This window comes from Lissotriton helveticus, chromosome 1_2, assembly GCF_964261635.1.
Source record: "Lissotriton helveticus chromosome 1_2, aLisHel1.1, whole genome shotgun sequence".
Taxonomy (NCBI): Eukaryota; Metazoa; Chordata; class Amphibia; order Caudata; family Salamandridae; genus Lissotriton; species Lissotriton helveticus.
This window is the reverse complement of record NC_136058.1, coordinates 341130470-341148023: the sequence shown is the minus strand read 5'-3', so window position 1 is coordinate 341148023 and position 17554 is coordinate 341130470. Positions and strand designations below refer to the sequence as shown.

Genomic DNA, 17554 nt, shown 5'->3' with positions numbered 1-17554 from the left:
ACTGAAGCACATATATTGAGACCTACAAAAGGCACATCGGGCTACCAGTCCCTACAATTTTGCCAAGTTTCGTGCAAATCCATTCAGCCGTTCGGGCTAAAAGTGAGGCCAACCGCCCTATGGAAATTAACATAGGAAAAACGCGTTTTGGGACCCCCCTTTTTTCTCGGCCCCCCCTTGATGAACCCCCCCAAACTTTTCAGGGGCTGCTCAGAAACAAAATGTGCCATTTTCCTGAAAATTTCAGCCAATTCCGTCCACAAACGCCAAAGTTATTAGACATAGAATTTTCAAAAAACCCATAGAGAAAAAATCCTAACTATATATACCTACTGGCGACCGCCAGTAGGTAATAATCAGCTCACTTTACCATTTGCAGCTTATAACTATTAGCCACCAGGGGTCACTACTAACCAAAAGCAGTCATTCTACTTGTAAATTGTGCCAATCGAGTGGAACAGCAGCCTAGGATTCACCACTGCTTCATCTCATTTTCCAAGAGAATGCAGATGTAAATTGTTTTTGATGGTACGCCTGTGCATATTGAAATATTCAGAGCATATTCTGAATTTCAGTTAACACATCAGTAAGCATTTTGTCCATCAGTGAATTCAACCTTTTTTCTCAATCGGAATAGGCAAGGATAATGACAGATATATTTTACAATGTTAGAAAGTGCATCATTTTATTTAATTGTGTGAATAAAAGGAATCGCCTCCCCGTCAGGGAATTGAACCCCGGTCTCCCGCGTGACAGGCGGGGATACTGACCACTATACTAACGAGGACTTATTGGCATCAGTTAAACAGTGCTCACCTCCTTGGGGTTAAGGCATACCCTCGATCAATTCACAGTATTGTAATAGGCAGATTTGCTGCTTTTGGTTAGGACAAGTAATCTTTTTTCCTAAATATTACAATACAGAAATTCCTAGCCAAAAACAATCAGTTTTATCAAGAAATTATTTCATTAAAATAAATATCTATCTAACGATCTGTCTATCTGGCTATCTTTCTAACTATCAATATATATATTTATATATATCTATATATATATATATAATCAGCTCACTTTACCATTTGTAGCTTATAACTATTAGCCACCAGGGGTCACTAGTAACCAAAAGCAGTCATTCTACTTGTAAATTGTGCCAATCGAGTGGAACAGCAGCCTAGGATTCACCACTGCTTCATCTCTTTTTCCAAGAGAATGCAGATGTAAAGTGTTTTTGATGGTACGCCTGTGCATATTGAAATATTCAGAGCATATTCTGAATTTCAGTTAACACATCAGTAAGCATTTTGTCCATCGTGAATTCAACCTTTTTTCTCAATCGGAATAGGCAAGGATAATGACAGATATATTTTACAATGTTAGAAAGTGCATCATTTTATTTAATTGTGTGAATAAAAGGAATCGCCTCCCCGTCGGGGAATTGAACCCCGGTCTCCCGCGTGACAGGCGGGGATACTGACCACTATACTAACGAGGACTTATTGGCATCAGTTAAACAGTGCTCACCTCGTTGGGGTTAAGGCATACCCTCGATCAATTCACAGTATTGTAATAGGCAGATTTGCTGCTTTTGGTTAGGACAAGTAATCTTTTTTCCTAAATATTACAATACAGAAATTCCTAGCCAAAAACAATCAGTTTTATCAAGAAATTATTTCATTGAAATAAATATCTATCTATCGATCTGTCTATCTGGCTATCTTTCTAACTATCAATATATATATTTATATATATCTATATATATATATATATAATCAGCTCACTTTACCATTTGCAGCTTATAACTATTAGCCACCAGGGGTCACTACTAACCAAAAGCAGTCATTCTACTTGTAAATTGTGCCAATCGAGTGGAACAGCAGCCTAGGATTCACCACTGCTTCATCTCATTTTCCAAGAGAATGCAGATGTAAAGTGTTTTTGATGGTACGCCTGTGCATATTGAAATATTCAGAGCATATTCTGAATTTCAGTTAACACATCAGTAAGCATTTTGGCCATCAGTGAATTCAACCTTTTTTCTCAATCAGAATAGGCAAGGATAATGACAGATATATTTTACAATGTTAGAAAGTACATCATTTTATTTAATTGTGTGAATAAAATGAATCGCCTCCCCGTCGGGGAATTGAACACCGGTCTCCCGCGTGACAGGTGGGGATATTGACCACTATACTGACGAGGACTTATTGGCATCAGTTAAACAGTGCTCACCTCCTTGGGGTTAAGGCATACCCTCGATCAATTCACATTATTGTAATAGGCAGATTTGCTGCTTTTGGTTAGGACAAGTAATCTTTTTTCCTAAATATTACAATACAGAAATTCCTAGCCAAAAACAATCAGTTTTATCAAGAAATTATTTCATTGAAATAAATATCTATCTATCGATCTGTCTATCTGGCTATCTTTCTAACTATCAATATATATATTTATATATATCTATATATATATATATATAATCAGCTCACTTTACCATTTGCAGCTTATAACTATTAGCCACCAGGGGTCACTAGTAACCAAAAGCAGTCATTCTACTTGTAAATTGTGCCAATCGAGTGGAACAGCAGCCTAGGATTCACCACTGCTTCATCTCATTTTCCAAGAGAATGCAGATGTAAAGTGTTTTTGATGGTACGCTTGTGCATATTGAAATATTCAGAGCATATTCTGAATTTCAGTTAACACATCAGTAAGCATTTTGTCCATCAGTGAATTCAACCTTTTTTCTCAATCGGAATAGGCAAGGATAATGACAGATATATTTTACAATGTTAGAAAGTGCATCATTTTATTTAATTGTGTGAATAAAAGGAATCACATCCCCGTCGGGGAATTGAACCCCGGTCTCCCGCGTGACAGGCAGGGATACTGACCACTATACTAACGAGGACCTATTGGCATCAGTTAAACAGTGCTCACCTCCTTGGGGTTAAGGCATACCCTCGATCAATTCACAGTATTGTAATAGGCAGATTTGCTGCTTTTGGTTAGGACAAGTAATCTTTTTTCCTAAATATTACAATACAGAAATTCCTAGCCAAAAACAATCAGTTTTATCAAGAAATTATTTCATTGAAATAAATATCTATCTATCGATCTGTCTATCTGGCTATCTTTCTAACTATCAATATATATATTTATATATATCTATATATATATATATAATCAGCTCACTTTACCATTTGCAGCTTATAACTATTAGCCACCAGGGGTCACTAGTAACCAAAAGCAGTCATTCTACTTGTAAATTGTGCCAATCGAGTGGAACAGCAGCCTAGGATTCACCACTGCTTCATCTCATTTTCCAAGAGAATGCAGATGTAAAGTGTTTTTGATGGTACGCCTGTGCATATTGAAATATTCAGAGCATATTCTGAATTTCAGTTAACACATCAGTAAGCATTTTGGCCATCAGTGAATTCAACCTTTTTTCTCAATCGGAATAGGCAAGGATAATGACAGATATATTTTACAATGTTAGAAAGTACATCATTTTATTTAATTGTGTGAATAAAATGAATCGCCTCCCCGTCGGGGAATTGATCCCCGGTCTCCCGCGTGACAGGCGGGGATACTGACCACTATACAAACGAGGACTTATTGGCATCAATTAAACAGTGCTCACCTCCTTGGGGTTAAGGCATACCCTCGATCAATTCACAGTATTGTAATAGGCAGATTTGCTGCTTTTGGTTAGGACAAGTAATCTTTTTTCCTAAATATTACAATACAGAATTTCCTAGCCAAAAACAATCAGTTTTATCAAGAAATTATTTCATTGAAATAAATATCTATCTATCGATCTGTCTATCTGGCTATCTTTCTAACTATCAATATATATATTTATATATATATATATATATATATGATCAGCTGACTTTACCATTTGCAGCTTATAACTATTAGCCACCAGGGGTCACTACTAACCAAAAGCAGTCATTCTACTTGTATATTGTGCCAATCGAGTGGAACAGCAGCCTAGGATTCACCACTGCTTCATCTCATTTTCCAAGAGAATGCAGATGTAAAGTGTTTTTGATGGTACGCCTGTGCATATTGAAATATTCAGAGCATATTCTGAATTTCAGTTAACACATCAGTAAGCATTTTGGCCATCAGTGAATTCAACCTTTTTTCTCAATCGGAATAGGCAAGGATAATGACAGATATATTTTACAATGTTAGAAAGTACATCATTTTATTTAATTGTGTGAATAAAAGGAATCGCCTCCCCGTCGGGGAATTGAACCCCGGTCTCCCGCGTGACAGGCGGGGATACTGACCACTATACTAACGAGGACTTATTGGCATCAGTTAAACAGTGCTCACCTCCTTGGGGTTAAGGCATACCCTCGATCAATTTACAGTATTGTAATAGGCAGATTTGCTGCTTTTGGTTAGGACAAGTAATCTTTTTTCCTAAATATTACAATACAGAAATTCCTAGCCAAAAACAATCAGTTTTATCAAGAAATTATTTCATTGAAATAAATATCTATCTATCGATCTGTCTATCTGGCTATCTTTCTAACTATCAATATATATATTTATATATATCTATATATATATATATAATCAGCTCACTTTACCATTTGCAGCTTATAACTATTAGCCACCAGGGGTCACTAGTAACCAAAAGCAGTCATTCTACTTGTAAATTGTGCCAATCGAGTGGAACAGCAGCCTAGGATTCACCACTGCTTCATCTCATTTTCCAAGAGAATGCAGATGTAAAGTGTTTTTGATGGTACGCCTGTGCATATTGAAATATTCAGAGCATATTCTGAATTTCAGTTAACACATCAGTAAGCATTTTGGCCATCAGTGAATTCAACCTTTTTTCTCAATCGGAATAGGCAAGGATAATGACAGATATATTTTACAATGTTAGAAAGTACATCATTTTATTTAATTGTGTGAATAAAAGGAATCGCCTCCCCGTCGGGGAATTGAACCCCGGTCTCACGCGTGACAGGCGGGGATACTGACCACTATACTAACGAGGACTTATTGGCATCAGTTAAACAGTGCTCACCTCCTTGGGGTTAAGGCATACCCTCGATCAATTCACAGTATTGTAATAGGCAGATTTGCTGCTTTTGGTTAGGACAAGTAATCTTTTTTCCTAAATATTACAATACAGAAATTCCTAGCCAAAAACAATCAGTTTTATCAAGAAATTATTTCATTGAAATAAATATCTATCTATCGATCTGTCTATCTGGCTATCTTTCTAACTATCAATATATATATTTATATATATCTATATATATATATATAATCAGCTTACTTTACCATTTGCAGCTTATAACTATTAGCCACCAGGGGTCACTAGTAACCAAAAGCAGTCATTCTACTTGTAAATTGTGCCAATCGAGTGGAACAGCAGCCTAGGATTCACCACTGCTTCATCTCATTTTCCAAGAGAATGCAGATGTAAAGTGTTTTTGATGGCACGCTTGTGCATATTGAAATATTCAGAGCATATTCTGAATTTCAGTTAACACATCAGTAAGCATTTTGGCCATCAGTGAATTCAACCTTTTTTCTCAATCGGAATAGGCAAGGATAATGACAGATATATTTTACAATGTTAGAAAGTGCATCATTTTATTTAATTGTGTGAATAAAAGGAATCGCCTCCCCGTCGGGGAATTGAACCCCGGTCTCCCGCGTGACAGGCAGGGATACTGACCACTATACTAACGAGGACTTATTGGCATCAGTTAAACAGTGCCCACCTCCTTGGGGTTAAGGCATACCCTCGATCAATTCACAGTATTGTAATAGGCAGATTTGTGCTTTTGGTTAGGACAAGTAATCTTTTTTCCTAAATATTACAATACAGACTTTCTTAGCCAAAAACAATCAGTTTTATCAAGAAATTATTTCATTGAAATAAATATCTATCTATCGATCTGTCTATCTGGCTATCTTTCTAACTATCAATATATATATTTATATATATATATATATATATATATGATCAGCTGACTTTACCATTTGCAGCTTATAACTATTAGCCACCAGGGGTCACTACTAACCAAAAGCAGTCATTCTACTTGTATATTGTGCCAATCGAGTGGAACAGCAGCCTAGGATTCACCACTGCTTCATCTCATTTTCCAAGAGAATGCAGATGTAAAGTGTTTTTGATGGTACGCCTGTGCATATTGAAATATTCAGAGCATATTCTGAATTTCAGTTAACACATCAGTAAGCATTTTGGCCATCAGTGAATTCAACCTTTTTTCTCAATCGGAATAGGCAAGGATAATGACAGATATATTTTACAATGTTAGAAAGTACATCATTTTATTTAATTGTGTGAATAAAATGAATCGCCTCCCCGTCGGGGAATTGAACCCCGGTCTCCCGCGTGACAGGCGGGGATACTGACCACTATACTAACGAGGACTTATTGGCATCAGTTAAACAGTGCTCACCTCCTTGGGGTTAAGGCATACCCTCGATCAATTTACAGTATTGTAATAGGCAGATTTGCTGCTTTTGGTTAGGACAAGTAATCTTTTTTCCTAAATATTACAATACAGAAATTCCTAGCCAAAAACAATCAGTTTTATCAAGAAATTATTTCATTGAAATAAATATCTATCTATCGATCTGTCTATCTGGCTATCTTTCTAACTATCAATATATATATTTATATATATCTATATATATATATATAATCAGCTCACTTTACCATTTGCAGCTTATAACTATTAGCCACCAGGGGTCACTAGTAACCAAAAGCAGTCATTCTACTTGTAAATTGTGCCAATCGAGTGGAACAGCAGCCTAGGATTCACCACTGCTTCATCTCATTTTCCAAGAGAATGCAGATGTAAAGTGTTTTTGATGGTACGCCTGTGCATATTGAAATATTCAGAGCATATTCTGAATTTCAGTTAACACATCAGTAAGCATTTTGGCCATCAGTGAATTCAACCTTTTTTCTCAATCGGAATAGGCAAGGATAATGACAGATATATTTTACAATGTTAGAAAGTACATCATTTTATTTAATTGTGTGAATAAAAGGAATCGCCTCCCCGTCGGGGAATTGAACCCCGGTCTCACGCGTGACAGGCGGGGATACTGACCACTATACTAACGAGGACTTATTGGCATCAGTTAAACAGTGCTCACCTCCTTGGGGTTAAGGCATACCCTCGATCAATTCACAGTATTGTAATAGGCAGATTTGCTGCTTTTGGTTAGGACAAGTAATCTTTTTTCCTAAATATTACAATACAGAAATTCCTAGCCAAAAACAATCAGTTTTATCAAGAAATTATTTCATTGAAATAAATATCTATCTATCGATCTGTCTATCTGGCTATCTTTCTAACTATCAATATATATATTTATATATATCTATATATATATATATATAATCAGCTTACTTTACCATTTGCAGCTTATAACTATTAGCCACCAGGGGTCACTAGTAACCAAAAGCAGTCATTCTACTTGTAAATTGTGCCAATCGAGTGGAACAGCAGCCTAGGATTCACCACTGCTTCATCTCATTTTCCAAGAGAATGCAGATGTAAAGTGTTTTTGATGGTACGCTTGTGCATATTGAAATATTCAGAGCATATTCTGAATTTCAGTTAACACATCAGTAAGCATTTTGGCCATCAGTGAATTCAACCTTTTTTCTCAATCGGAATAGGCAAGGATAATGACAGATATATTTTACAATGTTAGAAAGTGCATCATTTTATTTAATTGTGTGAATAAAAGGAATCGCCTCCCCGTCGGGGAATTGAACCACGGTCTCCCGCATGACAGGCGGGGATACTGACCACTATACTAACGAGGACTTATTGGCATCAGTTAAACAGTGCCCACCTCCTTGGGGTTAAGGCATACCCTCGATCAATTCACAGTATTGTAATAGGCAGATTTGCTGCTTTTGGTTAGGACAAGTAATCTTTTTTCCTAAATATTACAATACAGAAATTCCTAGCCAAAAACAATCAGTTTTATCAAGAAATTATTTCATTGAAATAAATATCTATCTATCAATCTGTCTATCTGGCTATCTTTCTAACTATCAATATATATATTTATATATATCTATATATATATATATAATCAGCTCACTTTACCATTTGCAGCTTATAACTATTAGCCACCAGGGGTCACAAGTAACCAAAAGCAGTCATTCTACTTGTAAATTGTGCCAATCGAGTGGAACAGCAGCCTAGGATTCACCACTGCTTCATCTCATTTTCCAAGAGAATGCAGATGTAAAGTGTTTTTGATGGTACGCCTGTGCATATTGAAATATTCAGAGCATATTCTGAATTTCAGTTAACACATCAGTAAGCATTTTGGCCATCAGTGAATTCAACCTTTTTTCTCAATCGGAATAGGCAAGGATAATGACAGATATATTTTACAATGTTAGAAAGTACATCATTTTATTTAATTGTGTGAATAAAATGAATCGCCTCCCCGTCGGGGAATTGAACCCCGGTCTCCCGCGTGACAGGCGGGGATACTGACCACTATACAAACGAGGACTTATTGGCATCAGTTAAACAGTGCTCACCTCCTTGGGGTTAATGCATACCCTCGATCAATTCACAGTATTGTAATAGGCAGATTTGCTGCTTTTGGTTAGGACAAGTAATCTTTTTTCCTAAATATTACAATACAGAATTTCCTAGCCAAAAACAATCAGTTTTATCAAGAAATTATTTCATTGAAATAAATATCTATCTATCGATCTGTCTATCTGGCTATCTTTCTAACTATCAATATATATATTTATATATATATCTATATATATATATATATATATAATCAGCTCACTTTACCATTTGTAGCTTATAACTATTAGCCACCAGGGGTCACTAGTAACCAAAAGCAGTCATTCTACTTGTAAATTGTGCCAATCGAGTGGAACAGCTGCCTAGGATTCACCACTGCTTCATCTCATTTTCCAAGAGAATGCAGATGTAAAGTGTTTTTGATGGTACGCCTGTGCATATTGAAATATTCAGAGCATATTCTGAATTTCAGTTAACACATCAGTAAGCATTTTGGCCATCAGTGAATTCAACCTTTTTTCTCAATCGGAATAGGCAAGGATAATGACAGATATATTTTACAATGTTAGAAAGTACATCATTTTATTTAATTGTGTGAATAAAATGAATCGCCTCCCCGTCGGGGAATTGAACGCCGGTCTCCCGCGTGACAGGCGGGGATACTGACCACTATACAAACGAGGACTTATTGGCATCAGTTAAACAGTGCTCACCTCCTTGGGGTTAAGGCATACCCTCGATCAATTCACAGTATTGTAATAGGCAGATTTGCTGATTTTGGTTAGGACAAGTAATCTTTTTTCCTAAATATTACAATACAGAATTTCCTAGCCAAAAACAATCAGTTTTATCAAGAAATTATTTCATTGAAATAAATATCTATCTATCGATCTGTCTATCTGGCTATCTTTCTAACTATCAATATATATATTTATATATATCTATATATATATGATCAGCTCACTTTACCATTTGCAGCTTATAACTATTAGCCACCAGGGGTCACTACTAACCAAAAGCAGTCATTCTACTTGTATATTGTGCCAATCGAGTGGAACAGCAGCCTAGGATTCACCACTGCTTCATCTCATTTTCCAAGAGAATGCAGATGTAAAGTGTTTTTGATGGTACGCCTGTGCATATTGAAATATTCAGAGCATATTCTGAATTTCAGTTAACACATCAGTAAGCATTTTGGCCATCAGTGAATTCAACCTTTTTTCTCAATCGGAATAGGCAAGGATAATGACAGATATATTTTACAATGTTAGAAAGTACATCATTTTATTTAATTGTGTGAATAAAATGAATCGCCTCCCCGTCGGGGAATTGAACCCCGGTCTCCCGCGTGACAGGCGGGGATACTGACCACTATACTAACGAGGACTTATTGGCATCAGTTAAACAGTGCTCACCTCCTTGGGGTTAAGGCATACCCTCGATCAATTCACAGTATTGTAATAGGCAGATTTGCTGCTTTTGGTTAGGACAAGTAATCTTTTTTCCTAAATATTACAATACAGAAATTCCTAGCCAAAAACAATCAGTTTTATCAAGAAATTATTTCATTGAAATAAATATCTATCTATCGATCTGTCTATCTGGCTATCTTTCTAACTATCAATATATATATTTATATATATCTATATATATATATATAATCAGCTCACTTTACCATTTGCAGCTTATAACTATTAGCCACCAGGGGTCACTACTAACCAAAAGCAGTCATTCTACTTGTAAATTGTGCCAATCGAGTGGAACAGCAGCCTAGGATTCACCACTGCTTCATCTCATTTTCCAAGAGAATGCAGATGTAAAGTGTTTTTGATGGTACGCCTGTGCATATTGAAATATTCAGAGCATATTCTGAATTTCAGTTAACACATCAGTAAGCATTTTGTCCATCAGTGAATTCAACCTTTTTTCTCAATCGGAATAGGCAAGGATAATGACAGATATATTTTACAATGTTAGAAAGTGCATCATTTTATTTAATTGTGTGAATAAAAGGAATAGCCTCCCCGTCGGGGAATTGAACCCCGGTCTCCCGCGTGACAGGCGGGGATACTGACCACTATACTAACGAGGACTTATTGGCATCAGTTAAACAGTGCTCACCTCCTTGGGGTTAAGGCATACCCTCGATCAATTCACAGTATTGTAATAGGCAGATTTGCTGCTTTTGGTTAGGACAAGTAATCTTTTTTCCTAAATATTACAATACAGAATTTCCTAGCCAAAAACAATCAGTTTTATCAAGAAATTATTTCATTGAAATAAATATCTATCTATCGATCTGTCTATCTGGCTATCTTTCTAACTATCAATATATATATTTATATATATCTATATATATATATATTCACTGAAAAAACCATAGGTTATAGACCATATATAGTTAGGAATTAGCATTTACAAAACCTTGAAAATTCACTGAAAAAACCATAGGTTATAGACCATATATAGTTAGGAATTAGCATTTAAAAAACCTTATTTTACTCACACAAAACCATTGAAATTCCATATATAGTTAGTTGCACTAACTATATATCGCGCACCTGCAATCCACTGCTGATCATGTCACATATTACATCATTCATGACATGGTCAGTGACATCACTGATGACATCACTGATGACATCTCAAATGACATCACTGATGACATCACTGATGACATCTCATTTGACATCATTCTTGTGCTAATACGATAAACCTCTTCAGACTCTAATATAACCTTAGATACACTCAGTGTATACAGACACTCACACACTTCCACTCATCCATGGAGTTACTCACACACCCAGTCAGTCATGCAAAGAAACAATCTCATCTCCATTTCTTCAACTATACAGTTAAACACACCTTACTTATTGAAACATATACTAACACATATTTACTCTCTTATACAATCCCTGATACAAGTTCACAATGATCGATACAACCACTCACTCATTCGGTGGCTCTCATGCAGAGTTATTTATATATGCCAACTCTCACATGTACTGTGTTTTACATATGTACTTACTATGACATGTAGCATTGAGATATCCATTCACTCATCAATACACTCATGCACACAGTCAACTGCCCATGTAGCTGTTTCCACATGCACTCTTGAACTCATACACCTAGTGAATAAACTGTTCACACATCTATGCATAGAGTCACACACCTTCCAGCCACCCCCACACAAACTCAATCTCCCATAGAAATACTTGGGCAAGCAATTAATAACACATATAGCCTCTCGTATAGCTAATGATCAACACATGCAGCAGTTTACAGAACAACAGACATAATGATGCACAAATTAAGACAGTTTAGTCACTAACCCATGCATTCAGTGAGACACATTTAATCACTCACTCATACAGTCAGTCACGCACCTACTAAATCCTTCATCCAGACACTTATACATCCACTCATTCTTCAATATGTAAGATATATTTTAACTTTACAGAAACATACAGTCACTGGATGTTGTCATCAGTGATGTCATCAGTGATGTCATTTGAGATGTCATCAGTGATGTCATCAGTGATGTCACTGACCATGTCATGAATGATGTAATATGTGACATGATCAGCAGTGGATTGCAGGTGCGCGATATATAGTTAGTGCAACTAACTATATATGGAATTTCAATGGTTTTGTGTGAGTAAAATAAGGTTTTTTAAATGCTAATTCCTAACTATATATGGTCTATAACCTATGGTTTTTTCAGTGAATTTTCAAGGTTTTGTAAATGCTAATTCCTAACTATATATGGTCTATAACCTATGGTTTTTTCAGTGAATTTCAATGGTTTTTTAATAGCAAATATCATAAGCTGTCGAATGTCAAGTACGTGGTAAGTGAAAACATTTTCGTGTTTATGCACACTGATCTGCTTTGAATGGTGCCCCCCCCCCTCATTTCTATTAGCAGTACTCTCTCTTTGCAGATAGTGAAAGGTAGTTAACGCAGGTCTTTGCCCCCATTGTAATCCGTCGTGCCTGCTTCTCTCTCCATTTGATTGATTGTTATCCAACTATTTACTGTTTTAGAATTAGTTCTCTTTGGTTCATTCTCTATTTACAAACAAACACAGAGTCGCAATACTCTGTTCAGTCTTTGCAGATAACGAAAAATCGAGTAAAAAAAAAACAGAAAAGGAATCGAGCAAAATCAGTAGGCCACTAATGGGATCTCTTTTTGACCTCGCTAAAATAGAAACATTAGGAACAACCCCTCATGACAAATACAAAACTAGTGAGATGAACTGAACTCCACACAATGATGGCTGCAAAACAACTCGGCTCCGCCACCCACCCCGCCCAAAATAACGATAAAGAACGGCTGCCATGATTGGTTGCGGAATGACCACGACGGAGCTACGAAATGGTGCTGCTCTCATGCTAACCCCAGCTTCAGTCTGAAACATCCAGAAACACTGTAGACTACCAATTCGATCAGTTCCGGTAGCGCCCCAATGTAACCCGGTAGAGAAGAACTAGCTCTCCCCTCTTTGACTGATGGTTCTTGTTGCCTGTCCCTTCTGTTGTCATTTAACAGAACTATTTAGCCTGCTGAAAGGGGTTGTGTTCCGACCGCTGGTTGGTGGAGACATTTTGACTATATTCTGTACCTGCGTTGTCGCGTAATGCGTCATATGACGCGCCGCGTTAGCGCATCCGGAAGTCATCCGGGGCGCGCAGCGCGTAACGTAAGCATAACAAGTCATGTGACTTGTTAATAAAACTTTTCATTGGTTCATTTTACTTTTCTTATTGTAATGATGAAAGGCTTGGTCATATCACCTAAAAATTACGCTTTTCATTACTTCCGAACATTATTTTTTCTTAAATATATGTTATAATGTTCCAGGCTAATGTACTTTCCCGGAAATTTTACAACTGTCCTGCAAGTAAAATATATTCTTTTTTCGAGAAAAAGAGCGTTTCTTCGTCCCATGACGGAGCCGTTGAGCAAAAGAGGGTCGACCTGCTGTCTTAGTCGCCGATACGCCTGAATATGAGATTCTTATCGATCACTTTATGTTGCAGGAATAGAAAACACAACAGCCCTTGACCATTTATCTTTACTGCGTTCCTTCGTATTATACCTTTTACCCTTCATGTAATTGGTCTGCTTTATTTCACTTGCCTTTTAATGATTCTAAAACAGTCACTATTATTAAAAACGTTACCAATGTATATACTACTACCATGTTTTCTTTTAAAAACCTTTATTGAGAAAATTTCATTATACAAATACGAGCCTATAACCACGTGGGCCTGCCACAGAGCAAACTGTAATCGTATATGATGAATAGACATTTACACTGTAGAGGAACGTAACGGGCGGGCCATTAGGTTGCAAGAACTAAGGTGTCTAACAGTTACGGAATCGGTGGACGTACATTTTATAATTAAAATACGACAGGGCCAGTTACAATAAAATTATCTAGATATACATTTGCGGGCAAGTACCATGGGTGACGTTAATTCGAACTTTCAACAGTACAGTAATCAATAACACATCAGAACTTAATATCAATAGGGATGTCGAAATATTCAATCAATTCTCGTCCCCGCCCGCCATGTGCTTCAAAACTGCATACGTATCTCGTGATTTCAAGGTTCTGCAACCAGTACACAACAAGGAGTTACGAGTCCCATTTATTCCGGCGCCATTTTGGGCGAGGACGGGCAGGTCCAGGATATAGTCAAAATGTCTCTACCAACCATCGACTATGATGATGTTCATATGCTGTATTTATTAGAGTAACACTCATCTGTCCACATGAAATTAATTTGCCACAATCTAAACATGTCATTTTAATCTTTCCAAAGTTCTTCTAAATATTTGGGACCGTTTCCCTTGCCTCTGATGCTGTCAGTGCCACTTCTTTGATGAATGTACTAACAGGTCAGGGGTTCTCCTCCAAATCTCTCTTTTATGCAGCACTATAATTAATTGGTGCCACCTCTCCATATGACGATGCATGGTATAGTTACCACAACTATATATTTTTTCGGTTCCTCTGGAGAGTTCATCGTGGCAGATGAAGCGTGTAACATACCGGGCATTTACCTTTTTTTGCATGTACAGGAAAGGAAAAAAAAATCGAGCGTTCGAGTTCTTAGGTGTCCCAGGGCCATTTTAGTGGACCAGGCCCAAATCCAAAGAACAGCTATCTCACAGGCTAATGGGGCGACCCACGCCGAGTTTCAGCATTGTAGGATGACCACACAAGTACAGCAACTTGCTAGACATCACCTCGGTGCCATCCGGATCTCGGCGCCCCACTGCAGATGAAGTGCCTCAACTATGAAACCACCACGGTGACATCCGGATCTTGGCGCGTTGTGCTGCCTTCGGCCTATTCGCACATCGGTCCGCTACTGACGCCATCTCACAGGCTAATGGGGCGACCCACGCCGAGTTTCAGCATTGTAGGATGACCACACCAGTACAGCAACTTGCTAGACATCACCTCGGTGCCATCCGGATCTCGGCGCCCCACTGCAGATGAAGTGCCTCTCAACTATGAAACCACCACGGTGACATCCGGATCTTGGCGCGTTGTGCTGCCTTCGGCCTATTCGCACATCGGTCCGCTACTGACGCCATCTCACAGGCTAATGGGGCGACCCACGCCGAGTTTCAGCATTGTAGGATGACCACACCAGTACAGCAACTTGCTAGACATCACCTCAGTGCCATCCGGATCTCGGCGCCCCACTGCAGATGAAGTGCCTCTCAACTATGAAACAACCACGGTGACATCCGGATCTTGGCGCGTTGTATTGCCTTCGGCCTATTCACACATCGATCCGCTACTGACGACGCCTCACGTGCCAACGTATTTTCTCCGCATTTTATACCCTATGCCGCATAACAGGTCATGTGACTTGTTTATAAAACTTTTCATTGGTTCATTTTACTTTTGGTTTCCTAATGATGGAAGGCTTGATCATGTGACCTAAAAACAACACTTTTCATAGGATGAAAACTTTTTTTTTTCCAAACGATGAAAGCCCCACCTTGTTTCTGGATGTTTCAGACTGAAGCTGGCGTCAGCATGAGAGCACCACCATCTCGTAGCTCCGTCGTGGTCATTCCGCGAGCAATCATGGCAGCCGCTCCCCACCAGAAGCCTGCAGGAGTCGGGGCCCCCAAAACTTTTGATGAATTCTCAAGGCGGAGGGGACGCTTTCGAGAATGGGGTCCAAGACCTAGCAGACAAGCGTCCGATTTCCAAGGTGTCCCAGGGCCATTTCAGTGGACCAGGCCCAAAAAGGAAAGAGCCTGCCGCCATTTTGAGAGTCCTGTGGCAGCCGCCTATCGCTGCACCGCAAGAGTGGGCGCAACTCAGCTGAATGGCGGATTTTGACACAGTGGACCAAAAGCGGACGGAATGGCAACTGAAACGGTAAAGGGGCGCCCCACTAAAACAGATGAGACTCCACCTGGAGAGGCCCGTTGACGCCGCCTCCCCCGGGGCGCTCCACGCCGTTATTCGGAGCAGCATTGTAGGATACCAAAACCAGTGCGACAACTTACTGGACATCACCTTGGTGCCATCGTTCTGCTGCCTTGGAACTATTCGCACAACAGTTTGCTACTGATGACCCACCCCCCGCGACGCCCCACGCCGTTATTTGCTGGGCGGCAACTTACTAGACATCACTTTCGTGTCATCCAGATTTCGGCGCGTTCTGCTGCCTTGGAACTATTCGCACAACAGTTTGCTACTGATGACCCACCCCCCGCGACGCCCCACGCCGGAAATCTGGACGTTGTGCTGCGTTGGGACTATTCGCACAGCCGACCGCTACTTCGTTGTTTTTCTCTAAAAATGTTTATATGTTATTACTATTTTTGTTTTCTTGTATATATTTATAAATTATTAAAGTTTTATAATCTTACTACTTTGTCGGAGTGCTATATATATTTAATGTGACACATAATTGTAAAAACTTTGATGTACAAAGAGTCATCCCTGGAATCTTCCGCTTCAGGCTCGGTCCCCTCCCCAATCACAATACAGGATGGTTTTCAGATAATAGCAACGCTTCTGCTGTGACGGATCTCATCCAGTGTGGGCCTTGATCTACTATAACTCCTTTGAAGAGGGGTGATTCTTTACAGCTGTGGCCATAAACTACATCTGCAGGGCTAGCTGATAGCCTAGCACCGGCCTTGACAATCGGACACAGAGGAAAAGGAGTGTCAGAGGGTGCGGTAGTGAATAGGGCGAAAGGGAGGTGTCGGGCGGGCACAGGGTGTGATTCTCAGGGAAGAGCAGCGCAGATGGGGGGAGGTTTATTACCCATGCATAAGACAGAGAGCGGGGGTGACCACTGCCTGGGTGAGATGCTTGCGAGGGTGGGGAGCCATGCTAAGGATCGACAGCGTGCACAGAGTGGGTCTGGTCAAGGCATCTAAAATGGCTGCCGTGCACGACAAAAGTGTGGCATTTGAAAAAATTCCTGATTTCCTTCCAATCGAACGTTAACAGACGTTGGGGCATATTACCAAAGTTAAGCGATATTTATCCCTAACGATGCATTGCAAAGATTTTTTTACCGTCAGAAATTATCGAGGATAAACCTTGCTATTATCAAGGTTTATCGGAAATACGATAAAAAACGAGCGCAATGCATTAATATCGCTGAAAACTCCGCGATATTCATGCATTACCGAGCTAATGCTCTTAGCCATGTTATCCACCTCCCATTGGATAACATGGCTAAGAACTGCTCAGGGCAGCTGTTACTTTTTGGAGATATTCGCGCTTATCTCGAATATTTCCAAAAGTTGATAATAGGAGATAGCGATGTTAGCGACTGTTTCCAGTCGCTAACATCTTGGCATGCCCACTTTGCATGTCATTAGTGATAAATATCACTCACATGCAAAGTGGGACCCAAGATGGTCGCTATCTCCTACTAGCCGTCGCTAACTGGTGTTAGCAACAG

The 17554-nt window shown here is 38.9% G+C and overlaps 11 non-coding genes across 11 annotated transcripts; all 11 read right to left on the bottom strand.

Annotated features, from left to right (window-relative positions):
- Positions 1-715: 715 nt before the first annotated feature.
- On the bottom strand, positions 716-787 carry TRNAD-GUC (transfer RNA aspartic acid (anticodon GUC)). The gene has a single exon. It is a non-coding gene; the product is annotated as a tRNA-Asp (tRNA).
- Positions 788-1420: 633 nt separating this feature from the next.
- Positions 1421-1492, bottom strand: TRNAD-GUC (transfer RNA aspartic acid (anticodon GUC)). Its single transcript has one exon. It is a non-coding gene; the product is annotated as a tRNA-Asp (tRNA).
- Positions 1493-2836: 1344 nt separating this feature from the next.
- Positions 2837-2908, bottom strand: TRNAD-GUC (transfer RNA aspartic acid (anticodon GUC)). The gene has a single exon. It is a non-coding gene; the product is annotated as a tRNA-Asp (tRNA).
- A 1338-nt stretch (positions 2909-4246) lies between these two features.
- TRNAD-GUC (transfer RNA aspartic acid (anticodon GUC)) lies at positions 4247-4318 on the bottom strand. The gene has a single exon. It is a non-coding gene; the product is annotated as a tRNA-Asp (tRNA).
- Positions 4319-4952: 634 nt separating this feature from the next.
- On the bottom strand, positions 4953-5024 carry TRNAD-GUC (transfer RNA aspartic acid (anticodon GUC)). The gene has a single exon. It is a non-coding gene; the product is annotated as a tRNA-Asp (tRNA).
- A 634-nt stretch (positions 5025-5658) lies between these two features.
- TRNAD-GUC (transfer RNA aspartic acid (anticodon GUC)) lies at positions 5659-5730 on the bottom strand. Its single transcript has one exon. It is a non-coding gene; the product is annotated as a tRNA-Asp (tRNA).
- A 633-nt stretch (positions 5731-6363) lies between these two features.
- TRNAD-GUC (transfer RNA aspartic acid (anticodon GUC)) lies at positions 6364-6435 on the bottom strand. The gene has a single exon. It is a non-coding gene; the product is annotated as a tRNA-Asp (tRNA).
- Positions 6436-7069: 634 nt separating this feature from the next.
- On the bottom strand, positions 7070-7141 carry TRNAD-GUC (transfer RNA aspartic acid (anticodon GUC)). Its single transcript has one exon. It is a non-coding gene; the product is annotated as a tRNA-Asp (tRNA).
- Positions 7142-8483: 1342 nt separating this feature from the next.
- Positions 8484-8555, bottom strand: TRNAD-GUC (transfer RNA aspartic acid (anticodon GUC)). Its single transcript has one exon. It is a non-coding gene; the product is annotated as a tRNA-Asp (tRNA).
- A 1344-nt stretch (positions 8556-9899) lies between these two features.
- On the bottom strand, positions 9900-9971 carry TRNAD-GUC (transfer RNA aspartic acid (anticodon GUC)). Its single transcript has one exon. It is a non-coding gene; the product is annotated as a tRNA-Asp (tRNA).
- A 634-nt stretch (positions 9972-10605) lies between these two features.
- On the bottom strand, positions 10606-10677 carry TRNAD-GUC (transfer RNA aspartic acid (anticodon GUC)). The gene has a single exon. It is a non-coding gene; the product is annotated as a tRNA-Asp (tRNA).
- Positions 10678-17554: the final 6877 nt, after the last annotated feature.